The following is a 20,586-nucleotide window of genomic DNA, read 5'->3' on the forward strand; positions in this document are numbered from 1 at the left end:
GGGGTTGGGGGATGTGCTGTGCTTTGCTGGCAAAGTGGGTTGGATTGGTGTGTGGCTTTGAGGGTGTGTTTCTGTTGTATTGTGTGTGTGTGTGGTTTTGTCTGTCAAGGAGGTTTGTGGAGGAGGGTCTTTCTGTTGGTGAAATGAAAATGTGGTTGTAGGGGGGTCAGCCTTTGAGTGTTGTTTTTTTTTTCCATGTTTTTTTTTTGTGTTGTGCTGAGGCAGCAGTGTTGTTTTAGATGGGCGGAAGGTAGAGGAGCACGCTCTTTGTCTGTCGGTATTTTTTGGCCGTTTCAGGGCTGCTGTAGGGGAATGCTGGAAGAGAAATGTGCTGTTGGAAGCAGCGCCATCTTTTTCCATTGGCCTGGGGTTCTGGGCATCCTGGAGGTGGGTGACGGCTTGCCTGAGGACGGGGATGGTTGTTTTAAGTTGGCAGAAGGGAGAACAGCACGGTCTCGGGCCGTCGGGGGGTGATCCGGTATGTTTGGTCCATTTCAGGCCGGCTGCAGGTGAATGCTGGAACATTTATGCGCTGCAGGAATCAGCGCCGTCTTTTTCCGGGTGCTCGGGGAATCCCCGAGGTGGGAGACAGCTTGCCTGAGGCTGGGGATGGTTGGGCACGTCCTTGGCCGCTTCGGCAAAAGGGGAAGAGGAAGGGGGTGGTGAGTTACCTGCAGCCGCCTGAGAAACCATGTATTCTTTGTTTGTTTTGTATTATTAGTTTGCATTTCTGTTGAAGAAAGAGTGGATGCCTTTCGAATGATGGAGGTGGTGCATCGGTGTGCGGTTGTTTCGTTAGTTTGGCAGCCAGTCTCCAGCGATTCCTAGGCAGGGAAGGGAGTACTCCTCCCCCTTCCTTGGTCGCTGTTTGCTGCTGGCTGGGTCGCGGGTAATCCTTCCAGCTGGGCCGCAGCTTGTCCTGTTCGCCCACGTCCCAGAGGGTGACGGGCACGTTGTTTTCCGGCTCCTCTGACTCCATGTCAAGTGATCCCAAATATAGTCTGTGCTATAGGCCCTCTGGCACTCTTCAGTACTGGCATTAGGCATTTAAAAATTTCTCCCCCCCCTCCCCCGGTCTATTTTTGCACATACCCACAGCAGGAATATTCTTCTCTCGTTCCAGCGGTGGTTCTGTGCTCTCCGTGCTGCACAGATAATGAGCCATTCTGCTGGGGAATGCTCCTCCCTTATTGTCACGTAGTTTCCTCTGATTGGTCCGTCTTACGTTGCCTAGTGTTGCCTGGGAACGGTGTTGTGATGGTCCTTTGTGTTTCAGAATGTTGTGAGGGTGTTTTTTCTGATTGGTCCGTCATGCGAGGGCGGGGCAGAGAGACATGGTCAGTGTTGTGGCTTCACCACCATGAATCCATGAACCCTTCAGTGAGTGACTGAGTGACTTCAGAACGTTGAGGGTGAGTTTTATTATAGTAGATATTGATATTACATGCCCATGGTAATACAGATACAACATATTTTTTGAAATAGATTTTTACAGTGCTTCCAAAATTATTCATTTAAATATTATTTATTTACTATTTGATCTCTATGATGTTTGTCTAATGATATAGCAATAATACTTGTATTAGTTTAGTTAATATTTAAAATTCTAAGTCAGAGGATTTGATTTAATTTTTATATTAGGTGTTTTTATATTAGGTTTGTTTTCATATTTGTTGTTATATATTTTGTCTGATTTTAATTTAATTATTATATATATGTTATGTTATTTTATAGACCCCTGATGAAGGCTTTTTTAAAAGCCGAAACACGGACCGTGTAGGGTCCTAATAAAGCTTTCCTGGAGCATCTCACCCCTTGTCTCGGATTGATCTCTTGAAGTTGTGTTTTCCACTTCCTTCTTTTGTTGAATTTTTGTGGAAACTGCGAACCCCTTTTGTTTCTGCGGTTGCTGTTCAAAAATACCATCCTGGAAGCCCAGGCCAAATATATTCCGTGTATTAAAAAAGGAGGGAGGGAAGACCACACGACAGCCGGCATGGTTAAAAAGTGAGGTGAAGGAAGCTATTAGAGCTAAAAGGAAATCCTTCAGAAAATGGAAGAAGGAACTGACTGAAAATAATAAGAAACAGCATAAGGAATGTCAAGTCAAATGCAAAGCGCTGATAAGGAAGGCAAAGAGGGATTTAAAAAAAAGATTGCGTTGGAGGCAAAAACACATAGTAAAAATTTTTTTTTAGGTATATTAAAATCAAGAAGCTGGCAAAAGAATCGGTTGGTCTGCTTGATGACCGAGGAGTAAAAGGGGCGATCAGGGAAGACAAAGCCGTAGCTGAGAGATTACATGAATTCTTTGCTTCTGTCTTCACCGAGGAAGATTTGGGTGGATTACCGGTGCCAGAAATGGTATTCGAAGCTGACGAGTTGGAGAAACTTAATGAATTCTCTGTAAACCTGGAGGATGTAATGGGGCAGTTCTACAAACTGAAGAGTAGCAAATATCCTGGACCGGATGGTATTCATCCCAGAGTACTGATAGAACTAAAAAAATGAGCTTGCAGAGTTATTGCATGTAATTTATCCTTAAAATTGAGCGTGGTACTGGAAGATTGGAGGGTGGCCAACGTAACGCCAGTTTTTAAAAGCTTCCAGAGGAGATCCGGGAAATTATAGACTGGTGAGTCTGATGTCGGTGCCGGGCAGAATGGTAGAGACTATTATAAAGAACAAAATTACAGAGCATATTCAAAAGCATGGAGTAATGAGATAGAGGGGCATAATCGAACGCGAACGCCCATCTCCATGGGCGTCTATGTCCGAGAACGGATACGTGAAGGGGCGGGACAGACTATTTTCGAAAAAAAAATGAGCAGCCATCTTTTTTCGATAATACGGTTTGTGCCTGGCAAATGCATTGGAGTTGTGCGGATTTGAGCTGGGCGGTTTCGTTTTTCAGCGATAATGGAAACCGAAGGCGCCCAGTTCAAAAACGAACAAATTTAAGGCATTGGGTCGTGGGAGGGGCCAGGATTCGTAGTGCACTGGTCCCCCTGACATGCCAGGACACCAACCGGGCACCCTAGGGGGCACTTGTTACAATTAAAAAAAAAAAAAAGTTAAATACCTCCCAAGTCCATAGGTCCCATCCCTTGGGTGCTGAGCCCCTCAAATCCCCCCAAAACCCACTGCCCACAACTCTACACCATTACCATAGCCCTTATGGCTGAAGGGGGGCACCTACATGTGGTTACAGTGGGTTTTGGGGGCGGTTTGGAGGGCTCCCATTTACCACCACAAGTGTAACAGGTGGGGGGGATGGGCCTGGGTCCACCAGGGTGAAGTCCACTGCACCCACTAACAACTGCTCCAGGGACCTGCATACTGCTGTGATGGAGCTGGGTGTGGCATTTGAGGCTGGCATACAGGCTGAAAAAAAGTTGTTAAAGTTGTTTTTTATGGTGGGAGGGGGTTAGTGACCACTGGGGGAGTCGGGTGGTCATCCCCGATTCCCTCCGGTGGTCATTTGGTCATTTAGGGCACTTTTTTGAGACTTGTTCATGGAAAAAAAGGGTCCAAAAAATGACCGAAATTAGCGCTAAAAACTCCTTTCTTTTTTCGATTATCGGCCGAAGGTGCCCATCTCTCCTCGGCCGATAAACACGCCCCAGTCCCACCTTCACCACGCCTCCGACACGCCCCCGTCAACTTTGCCCGTTTCCGCAACAGATTGCAGTTGAAGACGCCCAAAATCAGCTTTCGATTATACCAATTTGGGTGCCTTTGCGAGATGGGCGCCCATCTCCCTATTTGGGTCAAAATCTGGACGCCCATCACTTTCGAAAATAAGACTGAAAGTCAACGTGGATTTAGTGAAGGGAAATCTTGCCTCACCAATCTACTACATTTCTTTGAAGGGGTGAACAATCATGTGGATAAAGGTGAGCTGGTTGATATTGTGTATCTGAATTTTCAGAAGGCGTTTGACAAAGTACCTCATGAAAGACTCCAGAGGAAATTGGAGAGTCATGGGATAGGAGGTATTGTTCTATTGTGGATTAAAAACTGGTTAAAAGATAGAAAACAGAGAGTAGGGTTAAATGGTCAGTATTCTCAGTGGAGAAGGGTAGTTAGTGGGGTTCCCCAGGGGTCTGTGCTGGGACTGCTGCTTTTTAACATATTTATAAATGGGAGATGGGTGTAACTAGTGAGGTAATTAAATTTGCTGATGAGTCACAGTTATTCAAAGTTGTTAAATCGCGGGAGGATTGTGAAAAATTACAAGCGGATCTTACGAGACTGGGAGACTGGGCGTCTAAATAGCAGATGACATTTAATGTGAGCAAGTGCAAAGTGATGCATATGGGAAAGAGGAACCCGAATTATAGCTACGTCATGCAAGGTTCCACTTTAGGAGTCACCGACCAAGAGAGGGATCTAGGTGTCGTCGTTGATGATATGTTGAAACCTTCTGCTCAGTGTGCTGTGGCGGCTAAGAAAGCAACTAGAATGATTGGTATTATTAGGAAAGGAATGGAAAACAAAAATGAGGGTGTTTATAATGCCTTTGTATTGCAATTCTGATCGCCGTATCTCAAAAAAGATATAGTGGAATTAGAAAAGGTGAAGAGAAGGGCGACGAAAATGATAAAGGGGATGGGATGACTTCCCTATGAGGAAAGGCTAAAGCATCTAGGGCTCTTCAGTTTGGAGAAAAGGAGGCTAAGGGGAGATATGATAGAGGTCTATAAAATGATGAGTGGAGTGGAACAGGTAGATGTGAAGCGTCTGTTTACGCTTTCCAAAAATACTTGGACTAGGGGGCATGCGATGAAGCTACAATGTAGTAAATTTAAAATGAATTGGAGAAAAGTTTTCTTCACTCAACTTGTAATTAAACTCTGGAATTCATTGCCGTAGAATGTGGTAAAGGCGGTTAGCTTAGCAGAGTTTAAAAAAAGGTTTGGACAGCTTCCTAAAGGAAAAATCCATAGACCATTATTAAATGGATTTGGGGAAAATCCACTATTTCTGGGATAAGCAGTATAGAATGTTTTCTACTTTTTGGGGATCTTGCCAGGTATTTGTGACCTGGATGGGCTACTGTTGGAAACATGATGCTGGGCTTGATGGACCTTTGGTCTTTCCCAGTATGGTAGTACTTATGTACTTATATATGATCTGTACTGGAACCGGTGCTATTTAACATATTGTATAAATGATATGGAATTTGGAACTATGAGTGAGGTGATTAAATTTGCATATGATACAAAACTATTCAAGGTTGTTAAAACACATGCGGACTGTGTAATATTTCAGGAAGACCTTAGGAAATTGGAAGAGTGGGCATCCAAATGGCAGATGAAATTTAATGTGGACAAATGCAAGGTGATGCACATTGGAAGGAATAAACTGAATCATAGTTATCTGATGCTAGGGTCCTCCTTGGGGGTCAGCACTCAAGAAAAATATCTGGGTGTCGTTGTAGATAATACGCTGAAATCTGCTGCTCAGTGTGCGGTGGTGGCCAAAAAAGCAAACAGGATGCTAGGAATTATTAGGAAAGGGATGGTGAATGAGACCAAAAATACTATAATGCCTTTGTGTCACTCCATGGTGTGTTCGCACGTTGAGTATTGCGTTCAGTTTTGCTCTATCTAAACGCTAGAGACACCTATGTATTCCTATGGGAGTCTCTAGCAGTATGTGCTAAAAACGCTAGTGCGCCTATAGCGCGGCTTAGTAAACAGGGCCTTCAATATTTTATGTTGAGACAACTTAAAAATAAAATTAGGAATGAATTGACTGGAAGGAGATTTCAAATTTTCACATTCACTTTATTTCTATCAGTTTGTTAAAATCAGCAAATTGTAATTACCATTAAAATTTAGGAAGATGCTGTCACTCACAGTAGCAATAGCAGTATGTTTGTTTAGACGCCAAAAAGCTTCATACTGACAGTGACCTTATGTTGATTTATTAATACACAGATTTAAAGTCACAGACCCCTGATGCAGGTAGCATACTCCGAAACACAGCCATGTGTGATTTTATTTTAATAAATGGTGATATTGAATCACACTTCGCGATCACTTCGCCGTTTCATTTAATGGTTGCTGCTATCCTTCTGCCGTTGGTGTTTAACTTTTCACTATATAGACGTTGTGAGCTTCTCTTCATGCAGAAATTTATTAAACATTCAGTTTGACTGGAGGTGCCTAATCTAATGCACACAACTGTATGCTGTGAAAGGATACATAGTTTATATTTGGATTGTAGTTTACATCTACTTTTCTTATTACCAGGCAGGTCTGTGAAGGGTCATAATATTGGGGCCATGGTAATTTCAGTCTCTGACTGAAGGTTTACCTAGGGTTACCATATTTGCCATAAGAAAAAAGAGGACACATGCCTCACTGCCTGTCGTACCCCTGCTCTGCCCCCTTGTATCACCCTGCCCCTGTCTGTTTAATCCCCTACCCAAAGAAAGTCAGATCCCCCATCTCCCCCTCCATGTAGATCCCCTCTCCAATTTTCCAGCCTCCCTCCACTCACATGACTCCATTCACCATCCCTCCCCTCCCCTATCCTCCGTTATTTTAGTGTGGTGGCCTGGTGGTCTAGTGACCTCTTCAGGGCAGGAAAGAACCCCCTCTTTCCTGCCCAGCGTGTCTGCAGACTTTCTCCCAGTGCCGATTCAGAATGGCTGCTGAGAGTTCATGCAGCAACCTTGCAAGACTTCTGCAGAAGTCTCACGAGGCAGTCGCTTGATCTCTCAGCAGCCATTTCGAATCGGTGCCAAGAGAAAGACAGTCTGCAGATGCGCTGGGCAGGAAAGAGGGGGCTCTTTCCTGCCCCAAAGAGGTCACTAGACCATCAGGGCACCACACTAAGGTAAAGGAGGGGAGGGGAGGATAGGACACCCGCCTGCCCGCTAGCCTGTCTGTTTGTCCGCAAAACCTGCTTGGCTGTGTCCTCAAAATGAAGACATGTCCGAGTAAAACTGGACATATGGTAACCCTAAGTTTACCTTCATTGAGGAGATTTGTAAATCTGTGAATTGGTGTTCAGTCCACATAGTCACTTGCCACTGTTATTTATATGGCCTCCTTTCAGGCAGTGATCCTTAGTTGTGTAGGAGTCTGCTGACTATATTCTGTCTGGCATGCTGCATCCATGTTGCAATTTCAGTCATACAGGGTGTGCCGATCCCCTGGGACTCCAGAAGAACCTGCTTGCCTTCATGATTACTGCAATATGCCCGATGACAAGAATGCAAGCAGCAGACTGCCATGCAGCATAGAAGGGAACACTGATTTTAGGAATTGTCCGCTCTCACCTCCATACCCACAAAACACTTGCCCAGACAAAATTATGTTATAGAACTGAAGGTATCTGAGGGGCTACAGCAACATGGAAACTGCTGCTTATGAGCATTAGGTACCTTTGGGTCCTTTCAGAACATTTGGAGGTTGTACATGGTCATGCATCTCACTAGTTATTGGTAAACAATTTCACTTCTGTTTTACTCCTTTTTATCCAGCCTTTTTTTTTTATCCCCTCTTCTACATTTTCCAGCCTGTAAGCTGCCTTTTATTATACTTCTATCCTCATTTCATGGTTTAGTTTTTCATTGTCCCTTCTTCTAATTCCTTCTGACCTAGTCATGTTGTTTTTGAATCATGAATAGACAGTTCCCAAACTCAGTGCTCCCGATCCCATAGGCCAGTGCTTTTCAAGCCAGTTCTTAGGGCACACCCAGCCAGTCAGTTTTTCAGGATATCCACAATGAATATGAATGAGGTAGATTTGCATTCCAAAGAGTCAATGCATTCAAATCTATCTCATGCATATTCATTGTGGATATTCGGAAACCTTGACTGAATGAGTATGTCCCAAGGACTAGGTTGAGAGTCACTGCTTAAAGGTCATAATGAAGAGATTTGTGGGCCATAGGTCTGCCTTTTTAAAGAAGTTCATGTAGGTGCAATCTGCTGATGAGTTTTTTTTTCTTTCTGTATCCACAGGTGGTGTGGATCAGGCATTCCTTTCCTGTACCAATGTGAAATGATATGTAACCTAAGACAGCAGTTTTGAAGAGTACCAAAAGCGGTGAAGAAATTAATGAAAAAATCCATACCGCTACAAAAGAGAATGACAGCCTGGGTTATGCTCTGATGCCAATACATTAAATATATATGTTAAGCACTGGCTTTATTTTTGCATATGTGCTATTTTTTAAGAATATTAGTAAAATGATAACAAGGTCTTCAGATCTAAAGTAGAGGTAAGATGTGGTCCATACAAAAGACTCCAAAAAATAGCAGTGGATAAAGGAACTGATAGTAGCTCTTTAAAAAAAAAGTATTCACAAGAAATAACTGTAAAAACTAGTTTAAAGATGGCAAAGGCTGTAGCCCAGCATGTGTTGCTGTAATTGCCTGTATCATTGCCTGCATCAGGGGCACTTAACCAGTTCTGAAGAGCTAGTCTTACACCTCCTATACAAGAAAGATATGGGAGCAAAGGGTCTGGATAAGTCAAAATATAGCAATAAAGAAAAATAAGCAAAAAAAAAAAACAATAATAATTAAAACAAAACCAATAATAAGGGGCAATGGAAAAAAAGGCATCATGGGGTCCTTTTACTAAACCGCAGTAAAAAGTGGCCTGCAGTAGTGTGGGCGCATGTTTTGGGTGCGCACTGGAGCCATTTTTTACTGCGGCTGGGAAAAGGGCCTTTTATAATGGACCGGGAAATTGACATGCACTGAAATTAAAACTAGCGCATGCCTATTTACAGCATGAGCTCTTACTGCCACCCATTCATTTAGTGGTAAGGGCTCACGTGCTACGCATGTGGTAACCATGTAGCGTGCGCCAACTGCTGACTACTGTTAGGAATGCCCCCCCCCCCCCCCCCCCCCCCCCCCCCGGTAGAAAATAGAAAATTATTTTCTACTGTGGGATTCAGCGCACCCCAAACTCAATTACTGCTGGGCACACATGCTAGCCCAGCAGTAGTGTAGATTTGGCATGCGCTGCCTTCGTGTTGGCTCTCCCGCGCCTTATTAAAAGGGCCCCTATGTAAAGAAATAGTGTGAAATATGCACAAAAGTGTTGACCCCCAATTTTTAAACCCAGAAAAGCAAAACAAAAAAAAAAGAAGGCACATCATAGACCATATACATATGCAAGTTTACTTTGGAAGACAATTCTACATGCATAAGAAGCTGCTTGCAATTATACTTTATGGAGGCCCCAGCCGATATTCAGTGCTGGGGCCCGCATAGCTAACTGGTTGATTTTCAGAACACTTAGACTTACAAAGTTCCTTACTTTGTAAGTCTAAGTTCGTTGAAAATGAGCCCCTAAGTGTTCAAAATTAGGTAGGACAGCTGTTGTTGGCACCTGCAAAACTGCTGAGTCCTCCCAAAATCTGCCTCCTGTAGCACCCCTGATGTGCCCACTTTTTTTGAGCTGGTCAGAGCTGATATTCAGTGACACTGCTCGGTTAAGTGCTGCTAGATATTGGCGGTTGGGTGGCCCCAGGTGATTTAAATGAGCAGCAGCCTCTCCTGCTTGCTTAAACTGCTTTGGATATCAGCTGGTATATGTTAATATTCATAGATGTACCACATATACTATGCAAAAATGAAAAGTCAGATAATTCCTAAAATTCAAAAACTACAAATGGTACTGGCCTCATGGAACATCACTCTAACAAATAAATTAATTACACTCAAAAGTGAGAGACTAAACAAAAACAACTTTAGAAAATGTTCCTCAACATCTGTTTACAAACATTGAAGAGTTGACTTGCTGTAAAGCCAACATTTAACAAGTAATGTTCTCAGTGTATATAATTTAAAGAGCTGTCTTTCACTTTAGAGTGCTAGTTTCAGTCTTTTAATTTTGATACTGTTTTTGGAGGGTTTATGCGCAATTGTGTGCTTTATCTTTGTTTGTTTGTTCAGAAACAGGGGTTCTCAGTCCAGTCCTCCGGACACACTCACTCAATCAGATTTTCAGGATTGCTACCATATGTATGCATGAGATAAATTTGCATGCACTATCTCCATTGTATGCAAAACTATTTCATACATAATCATTGTGGGTATCCTGAAAACCTGACTGGCTAGATATGTTCCGAGGACTGCATTGAGGACCAGTACTCTAGAGCCTAGTACTAGTTAGACATTTCAAGGTACAGATGGCGGAGGTCATTTTGTAAACATGTCTGTTAATATGTTCTTTATAAATATATTTTTTGTAAATATGACTAATTTATATGCTGGGATGACATTCCGTGAGACTAGTACCTTATAGCCCTAGCAGGGTTTAATTCATTTTGGTTGGCTTATAGCTGTGTATGCTCCATGATATATATTTTGGGGTGCTGTGGGGTTACCATTCATGGGGCGACACTTTTGTTTTTTACATTATTAACACTATTTGTTACATAACCACTTCCTTTCCAATGTTCCTTATTATCATTTTATATTTTTTATTATTTTTCTTCTATGTTTGACTGATCCAGACCCTGTGCTCCCATGTCTGTCTGTATAGGTGGTTGGAATTGGTTATGTGTCCCTGACACAGGCAATCATGCTGAAACATGTTGGGTTAGAGTTATAATTTTCAACAGTGTGGATTTCTTTGCGTTTGCCACTTTTTAAATTGTATTTGACAGTTATTTCTTGTTTGCACCTTTTTAAGAAAAACTACTACTACTTCCTGTTTCTCCTTCTATTTATTTTTGAACTATTTGTCTACAGTTGGATTGGCCTCTTCTACTATTTTGGACTGTCGATAAAAAAGAATCATGTTGCAGTCCACATGCATGTTCTGTCTCCTTGGCCTTACAATTCTAAATGAGATAGAAATGGATTCAATGAAATAACATCAGACCTGGTTATTCAGAAATGAACTTCCTTTTATATAAAGATAAATCACTACTCATATTCATGTATTTTTAATACTGATTTTGGAAAGGAATCTACCCAATTCAGGAATGAGTAGTTTAAAAAATGAAAATCAACATTACCAATGTAAATAATCATTTATCAATTACTGTTTAAATTTCATATTATAGATTGTCCAAATGTATTTAGCCTTGTGTTTTCTCATTTTAAATTAAGTAATATATATTTGTTCTGATTTGGATAATAAGAGGATAATTTTATAAACCTTTTTTATGTTTGAAGTTCTGATTTAAGCGCATAAATGGACTCTTCTAAAATTTGCCAAAATCCTAAACTACTTCATTCTGAAAGTACCTTAACAGTTTAAGCAGAGAACCTCAGTGTCTCTAACATATAGCCAACAGTATTTATATGGCTTAATTTTGAACCCATACTACATCATAGGTCTAAAAATAACTCCGCCATAATATTTACTAATATTAGAAAGCAACAGAACAATAATCTGAAAATATGAAACATTTATCTGTGGATTACATTTTCAACAAATCTGACGAATCTTCCAGCAGATCTTCACAGCAGCACAGGTGACAGCTGGAACCAAAATTTCACCAATCGCACTGCTTCAGCGCTTAGGCATTTAAACTAAATTACTTCAGCATGACAACCTCTTTACTCAAGTTCTGCTTCCCAATTAAGCCAGATAAATGCTGTTTGCTATATTGTGAGTGACATTGTTTGGCTTGGCTTTTCCACTTCACCTCTTAGTATTTTGAGTTGAGTTGTATTCGGTCTCTTATAAAATTTGGTTATGTGTAAAAGTATTCATAGTGTAAACCTGTGCATACTCAGTGACTGAGTGTGGGGCAGTTGCGTTTTATATTTGCATATTATAAAATATGCAGGTACATTTGCAGCTGCTCAATGGTACACATAACATTGACGCCTTCAGTCTAGGTGCAATTTTATAAAGGTGCCTATGTGTTTTTATAAATAGGTACCCCTCTGTGGGTAATAGGCTATCTAACGTACAATGAGTATGTGCATATTTTCTCTTTAAAAATTACCCCATGGAGGTCTGAGGTGTAGCCTAGTGGTGAGTGCAATATACTGTAAAAAATAAAATATCCCATGGAAGGTACTGCAGGGTGCTGTTGAGTGTACACAAATTTCTTTGTTTTACATGCATAGTTAATAAAGTATGCACATTTCTGGTATCCCTTCTCCAACCCTGCCTACCTTTATTTAATTTGGGTAAACTGCTTTTACCCACAGGTAGTCCAGGCAGTTCAAAGCTGTTTCTGCACATAAACTTCTGTTGTATCTTCATAAATGGCTTGTAAAATCACCCCCTTAAAATATAGTTTGTCCTGTCATACAATTGTAACTAAAACAAACATACCAAAAGGCAATAAATCCCAGGGTAAAGCTTGCAGAAGGTAAAGTAACTTTAGCATCAGTCTTATTTAATTCTTTACATTTGAATCATCATTTAAGGATCCCTGTTTTGCTATAGTTTGAAATAATACATTGCTGAGGCCCTTCAGAGAAAAATGAAATGGTTCAGTATCACTTTAAATTAAAAGTATCCAAAATATTTGTTTCATGAAGTGCTAAAACAATTTTCATTAATGTGCTAGGTTGGCCAGCAAATAAATATATAAGCCATGAACTTTTGTTAGCTATTTGTTCTAGTAATGATTATTCTGTAGTTTAAAAAATCATCTCTTAAAGTCATGCTACAACTGGAGCCTGGATTATAACCACTAACATTGCATTTTGCACCTTTGCTTTCTAAAATTGTGTTTTTCAAGCTGGAACTTTACTGTTAATAATGACAAGCTGGAAATATTATATTAAAATTTTAAGGCCTGATTTACTAAGTCTTTTCGCCCATTCCATCTGTGTGTGTGTGTGGAGGGGGGGGGGAACCTTATTAACTTTAAGACAAAAACAATTTCTGACTTGAACACATGTTAAAGAAAAGTAAAAGTACATTAGTAAATTAGGTACCTTATTAAACTTTCTAAATTTAAGAAGGTAAATGATCTTAAATTAACAAGTCAAAACTAACCTTTCCCATGTGTGGAACAAATACAATTCATTGCATCGTTTAACATTCTGTTTGTATTTTTTTTAGAATTCTGTCTGTGATTTTATTTTTCTATATTTTTCATTCAATGACTCATTCAGAAATCTCAATAAAACATTTTGTTTCAAAATGGGTACTGCAGACTGTTTTTTTTAGTTGGTTTATCCAATGGCGTAGCGAGGGCGGGGCGGTGGGGGCGGACCGCCCTGGGTGCCAACCAATGGGGGTGGCCTGTGCTCTGGTCCGCCGATGCCCCGCTTCCCCTAATGATTGAATCACGATGCAGCGCCCGCGTGCTTTATACCTGCACGCAGCACTGCTTGTCTCCTCCTGCTTCCTCCTCACTTCCAGGCCTCTCCAGCGGCTCTGCTCTCGATGACGTCATTGCTCCTCCCCCTGCGTGCACATCAATGCGCCTGCCCTTGCGGTGTTGTGGAGGCGAGCCTGCTGGCGCTGCGTGAAGAAGGGAGCTAATCGTGAGTCGCGTCTCGCCGTCTGTACAGACTCCCGTTCGGGTCTCCGAGACCTCTCTGAGTGTGGCCCAGGTGCTGAGGCTCTCTGCCTGGCTCTGACTGCCCTGACTCACTGTGACTGCACTCACTGCAGTGGCTAGTGGCTGCTCTGCTGCTGGACTCCGTCCTCCTCTCCAGGCTCCACCCCTGCCGTCCACGGGCCCACCAGCAGAAGACATCTCAAGTCTTTATCCAGGTAATGGCCCAGCCCCCGTGGCATGGATCTTTTATTATTTATTTGGCTGCTGCTGTTACAGTCACAGTGCTGCTAGTCTAGAAATTTGATGAGGAGCAAGACCAGCAAGCTGCAGTCGGGGTGGGGGGTGTTGAGAGAGGGGTCATAATAATAATGTAAAAGATCAGGACGGGGGGATGTTGAGGGGTCATATTCATAATGTAAAAGGTCAGGAGGGGGGGGAGGGACAAGAACACTACTGGATGGGACATGGGAGAGAAAGTGGGCATGATGATGATGGATGGAGCATGGAGGGAACAGACAGAGGGGCAGACGGCACTAGAAATGAGAAGAAAGGGCAGACCAGGCTCCGTTCCTTCTATCTCGCTGCTCCCTATGCCTGGAATAGACTCCCTGAGCCGGAACGTCAGGCTCAGTCTCTGGCTGTCTTCAAATCTAGGCTTAAAGCCCCACCTCTTGCTACTGCTTTCGACTCCTAACCATGACTCTCTTACTCAGTACCCTCACTTATTGCCCTATCCTCTTTAGATTGTAAGCTCTCTTGAGCAGGGACTGTCCTTCCCCATGTTTAAACTTGTACAGCGCTGCGTAACCCTGGCAGCGCTATAGAAATGCTAAGTAGTAGTAGTAATATCTCACCTTTTTTATTCCCCTACCCTTAATTGTTCTGTCTCATGTCTTATCTAGATTGTAAGCTCTTTGAGCAGGGACTGTCTTTTTGTGTATGCCTTGTAGCGCTATAGAAATGATAAGTAGTAGTAGTAGACCAGACACTGAATGGAATAAGGGGCAAAGAAAGGAGGCAGATGCTCTGATGCTGGATGGAAAGGGGCAGAGAGAGAGAGGGGGTATACACGGAAGGAAGGGAGAGAACGGGCAGACACATGCGGCTGGATGGAAAGGGGCAGAGAGAGGGGGCAGACTCGAGATGGAAAGGCAGCCAATGGATGAAAGCTATATTTATTAGCCCAATAAAAATTATTATTTTATTTTACATATTGTTTTATTTTATTTTATTTCTATATTCTATTGTTATTTGGTAAAGTGGTTGATTGTTGGTATTGTTAGTTTTTTCAAATTTACATCTGCTATCAATATTTTTGCACAGTACTAGGGGGACATGCATACATCATCACTATCACTGTTTCTGCTTCCGTGGTGTTGCATTGTATGCACATATTCAGCAGACATATTCATCCTTCTCTGCACATATTCAGCAGACTGCTAAAACCTGTTGTTTCTTTCTCTATAAGATCACCAAAATTCACCCTTTCCTTTCTGAGCACACTACCAGAACCCTCATCCACACTCTTATCACCTCTCTCTTAGACTATTGCAACTTGCTTCTCACAGGTCTTCCACTTAGCCATCTCTCTCCTCTTCAATCTGTTCAAAATTCTGCTGCATGACTAATATTCCGCCAGTGTCGTTATGCTCATATTAGCCCTCTCCTCAAGTCACTTAACTGGCTTCCTATCCGTTTCTGCATACAGTTCAAACTCTTCTTATTGACCTATAAGTGCATTCACTCTGCAGCTCCTCTACTCTCATCTCTCCCTATATTCCTCCCCGGGAACTCCGTTCACTGGGTAATTCTCTCTTATCTGCACCCCTTCTCCTCCACTGCTAACTCCAGACTCCGTTCCTTTTATCTTGCTGCACCGTATGCCTGGAATAGACTTCCTGAGCCGGTACATCAAGCTCCATCTCTGGCCGTCTTCAAATCTAAGCTAAAAGCCCACCTTTTTGATGCTGCTTTTAACTCCTAACCCTTATTCACTTTGTTCAGAACCCTTATTTTATCATCCTCACTTTAATATTCCCTTATCTCTTGTTTGTCCTAATTAAATTGTAAGCTGTGTCGAGGAGGGACTGTCTCTTCATGTTCAAGTATACAGCGCTGCGTACGTCTAGTAGTGCTTTAGAAATAAGTAGTAGTAGTAGTAATTATAAGAAAGCAAAAGATGGTTAGAATTATCCATTCCACCAACTGGTTCATATTTATTCTGAATTTCATAAAAACATTTGAGGTGGGATACCAACATGAAACGACATCGACTCAGTGGAGCACAACAAAGAAAAATTAAAAAAGCAAAAGAGGAGGCAATTGAAGCAATGCCTGGATCTATGTTGAAATATGTAATGCCTTCACATCGCATATAGGTAATGAAAATTGGAAGAAGGTGGCACATCCAAAGCACCTATACTAGAAACAACACAAGATGATTTAGATGACATAGGGCTGAAAGATGACAATGAATCATCATCATCTATAAGCACTGATAATGAGGAAGAGAAAGGAATTGATAGCAATGGAGAAGAAAGAGACACTAGTAGTAGAGACCAACAAGAGTTTGAAGAAATGGCACTTTATTCTGATATCGCTTCTTGGCCAATACCGGTTCCAGATGACTTGAGAGTTAATCTGGTTAAAAGGGGAAGTGAACCTCTTCAGAATAAAGTTGGACCTTTCTCTGCAGTTCAACGAGAAGGAAAAAAGAGCAAAGGAGGCAGTCGACACTTAACAACTTCATGGTTTTATAAATCTTTACCAAAGGGTGAAAAAGTGTTGAGAACTTGGATGATTTATTCAAAATCAAAAAATAGTTTGTTCTGTTTTTGCTGCAGACTGTTAGCAGATAATGAGACAAAAGCTGGAACATCAGTTTTTATAACTGGCTTTAAAAACTGGTGGAAGTTAAATCCTAAAGTTCCTGAGCATGAGATATCTGAACATCATCTGTCCTGCTTAGAAAAATGGAAGACCTTGGCAATGGGGACTGCAACTCCAAAAAACTATTGATAAAATCCATCAGTGGAAATGGATAGAGAGAGAAAAACCTGGAGAGACATTTACATTGTCCTTTTGGATGTAGTTATGTTTTTGGCCAAACAAAACCTTCCTTTCCGAGGACACAGAGAGGATAGGTCATCAGCAAACAAAGGAAAATTTTTGGAGTTGGTAGGATTACTCTAAAATTATGACCCAATTTTGAAGGAACATTTTGTAAAAATCAGTCATACTGTTCCTTCTGAAAGGCGATTGACTTCATACTTATCTCCAACAATTCAAAATGAATTCATTCATCTTCTGGGAAATTATGTCAAAGAAAAAATAGTGGCAAATATTAAAAAAGCAAAATACTTTGGAATTCTTTTTGATAGCACTCCTGATGTTTCACACACTGATCAAATGTGTGAAGTGATCAGATATGTCCAAATTGAAGATGATAAAGTTGAAATAAAGGAATCATTCTTGGGCTTCTTTCCTATTTCCGGGAAGACTGCTGCTGAACTCACAGAACAGATCTTGAAACAACTGGATAGTGATGGACTGGACATAAACCTCTGTCGTGGTCAAGGATTTGACAACGCTGCAACTATGGCTGGTATTCAGGGTGGTGTTCAGGCATGATCAAAGAAATTAATCCCAAGTCTTTATTTGTGCCTTGTGCAAATCATTCTCTGAACCTTTGCGGAGTTCACTCTTTTGAAAGTGTTTCTTCATGTGTGACATTTTTTGGAACTTTGGAAAAAAATTTACTCATTCTTTTCAGTCTCAACTCATCGATGGGAAGTGCTGCAGAATGTAGGTGTAACAGTAAAAAGACTTTCCCAGACAAGATGGAGTGCTCATTATGAAGCTGTGCGTGCTGTAAAGACACATGTTGACAAGTTAATCTCTACCTTTGAAGTACTGTGTGATCCAAAAGAAAATACGGATACAAGAGGATCAGCTCAGACTTTGCTCTCTGCTGTGTGCGATTTTTCTTTTCTGAGTTATCTTTTTCTCTGGTGTGAGGTTTTAGATGAGGTAAATCAGACACAAAAATACTTGCAAACAGCCGGAATCAGCCTCGAACAATGTACAGTGAAAATGCAACCTTTAAAACTGTTCCTTGAAGATCAGCGCATAGAAATTGTGGAGAAGGCCATTAACTATGCAACAACAAAATGTAAGGAAATGGACATTGCCATAGAAAAACAAATCAAATTTCGAAGAAGAATGCCTGGAGAAACAACAAAAGATGCTGGTCTTATGTTGCCAGAAGAAACCAAAAGGGCTATGTTTGAATGCCTTGATCGTTTTCCACCAGAATTGAAGACTCGTTCTAAGCAATGGATCAAATAAGGTCAGTGTTTGCTATCATTCAGCCATTCTCTCTGATTTTTGCAGAAGAAGAAAAACTTGTAAGCTTTACCAAATATAGTTGAAATTTATGATGAGTTTTCTTCTGAGAAAGTGTAGTGGAAATTTTTTGACTATGGAGACATTTAAAAGCTGCTGGAATCAATCTGGAAGAAACAAAGACATGGACAGTATTGCAATTTCTGGAATTTATTGTGAAATGGGATTTTTATGAATCTGTGCCAACTTATCCTTATGTTTAAAAACTTTTCCTAACTATTTATCCGTTGCTTCATGTGAAAGAAACTTTTCAAAATTAAAATTAATAAAAAGTGTTCTTCGATCAACTATGAATGAAGATAGATTGACAAATCTGGCTTTCCTGTCCATTGAACATGAATATGCAAAGAGATAAATTTTGATGAAGTAATTGACAAATTTGCAGAAGTTAGGGCTCGAAAACAGAAACTATAATTTTGTTCTTCTTCGTTACTGCAACACACCAATTTGTAGGTTTCCACATCTTTTTCAAAAAATACATTACTGTAATTAAAAAGTATTAATCCTTTACTTTTTCCCTTTTTTGTATTGTAATATTTATTTTGTTTGTTTTTACTGGCGTGATGATTACGTCTTCAAGTTTCAATAAATGAAAATGTTCATGTTCACTGTCTGTTTCTTTTCTGACCATTTATCTCATTTCATGATTATTGCTAAAAATAATTTTTTCATGGGGGGGGGGGGGGGGGGGGGGGGGTGTTAAAAAAAAGGTCGGCCCCGGGTGTCAAGTATGCTAGCTATGCCACTGTTCAGAGGTTGGTTAACTAATAGAAAAAATATTCTAATTGAAACAGGTGACTATTTTTTTTACTTCACCAAGTAGGGAGGAAGAAGGAGTAGGTTCATATCTCCACTGCTGGGAAGCTCTCAGAATATGAAAATAGGCTATTTTACAAGGAATAACATTTTAGGCCAAATATCTAACAAGAGATGGGAACATCCTAGTGGGCAGAATTGGTTCCTAGATAGTCACAAGTGGTCTCTGGAAAGAGAGATGACAAACAATAGGTATAAACACTTAGATTGTGAGCTATCTAGGGACAGAGAAGGTACCTGTATATAATGTGTACAGCACTGTATACATCTAATAGCTCTATAGAAATTATTATTAGTAGTAGTAAAATATTTGTGGAACACACATGCTAGATCCATGTGTGACTTCAAATAGAAATGTTCTCCAGTTCTGTTGAAGAAAGGGATGGAGAGCAAATTCCTCTCAGATGCCTTTTCCCTTCTGCATGTGTATATTCCAATTCTTCTATTATTATTATTGTTATTAAAAGGTCTTGATATACTGCTTTACATATACAATATATCAAACCATAACAGCTTTACTGAAACATAATGAAACCTTTACTGAAATTCAGAAGAGACTTGAACTATCATATTTATAGCTTCCTTTTGGCCAACACAAATTTGGTTCCTAATTGTTAAGCAGGTGTCCATCTGGGAACCATATTAGTTGAACAATTGCCTCAATCCACATAGCTCAGGATCAGAAAGAAATCAGTTGTTTATTCGTACTAAGTAACACATTTGAAACTAATCAGAGAACATTTTTTCACTCAATGCATAGCTAAGCCCTGGAATTTGTTGCTGGAGGATGTGGTAAAAACAGCATAGCTGGGTTTAAAAACGTTTGGACCGTTCTAGAGGAACAGTCCGTAAGCTGTTTGTTAACTAAGGGACTCTTTTACTAAAGCTTAGTATGTGCTAATTACTAAGAAGACCATTTTATATCTATGGGCTTCTTAGCATTACTGCATACTAATTCTGTTAGCACATGCTAAGCCTTAGTAAAAGGTCCCTTATGTAGACTAAGGGAAACCACTGTATATAGCATGGAATCTACCTGTTCTTTGGAATCCTTGTTTGGCTACTGTTGGAAAATAGGATACTGGGCTTGATGAACCTTGATCTGATTCAGTACGCAGTTCTTATGCTTAGTGCTTCATTCTTTGTCCTTGTAGCCTGGATGTTGAGAGAGTATTAGTTCATTCCTTGAATTTGCCTAGAGAGTGTTTCAGATTCCTTTAGAAGATCTCATGGTTTCAACTGTAAAAGGTGTGAGAGAAAAGGGCATAATTTCTTTATCCTGTCTCATACACAAATTGCATGAATACATTCTACAATGCTGAGAAAGTTTGAGAGCCCTCTAGCGTGGTCTGTATTTTAGCATAGATTATGGCTTTATCTTTAATACTATTCTACTCTATCCTATTCCATTGGAGTCTTATATACCACTTGTTTCCAAAAGGATTCATGGCAGTTTACATAACCAGAAAGAAACCCTGCATTAGAGAGAAATAACATATCAAGGGAACTCTACAATAGAGAAAAAATAATAAAGCAATTTAAAATATAAACTAACAATCAACAGCTAGCAGATTCAATTAATGATCAAATAGTTAAGTCTTAAAACTTCCTAAAAGAGAAATAGTAGGGTAAGTGTCTTAAATCTGATGGTAACGTATTTCATAATCTTGTCCCAAAGAAAGGAAAGGAGTTCTCAACAATACAAAATTATATACCACTAATATCAGCAAAATTTCTTGTTCATACACTTTACAGGTACACATTCATAATATGAAAACATGCTACATCTACAATACACTTCTAGACAATAACAAAATTTTCCTCACATCTAAACCTATCACACCTTCTCCAACCTTCTATCCTTTTATCTACCCTAGAAAGAACTAAGTTTTCAACAACTTTCA

At 40.5% G+C, this 20,586-nt stretch overlaps 1 protein-coding gene across 1 annotated transcript in view; it reads left to right on the forward strand.

Annotated features, from left to right (window-relative positions):
* Positions 1-8,787, forward strand: part of NDFIP2 (Nedd4 family interacting protein 2) — a 211,043-nt gene extending 202,256 nt beyond the window's left edge. The window contains exon 8 of the mRNA XM_030200624.1: positions 7,983-8,787. The gene's annotated coding sequence lies outside the window, so the exon portion shown is untranslated. The remainder of the gene's footprint in view (positions 1-7,982) is intronic.
* The last annotated feature ends 11,799 nt before the right edge of the window (positions 8,788-20,586 follow it).

Source organism: Microcaecilia unicolor, chromosome 4 (assembly GCF_901765095.1).
Source record: "Microcaecilia unicolor chromosome 4, aMicUni1.1, whole genome shotgun sequence".
Classification (NCBI taxonomy): Eukaryota; Metazoa; Chordata; class Amphibia; order Gymnophiona; family Siphonopidae; genus Microcaecilia; species Microcaecilia unicolor.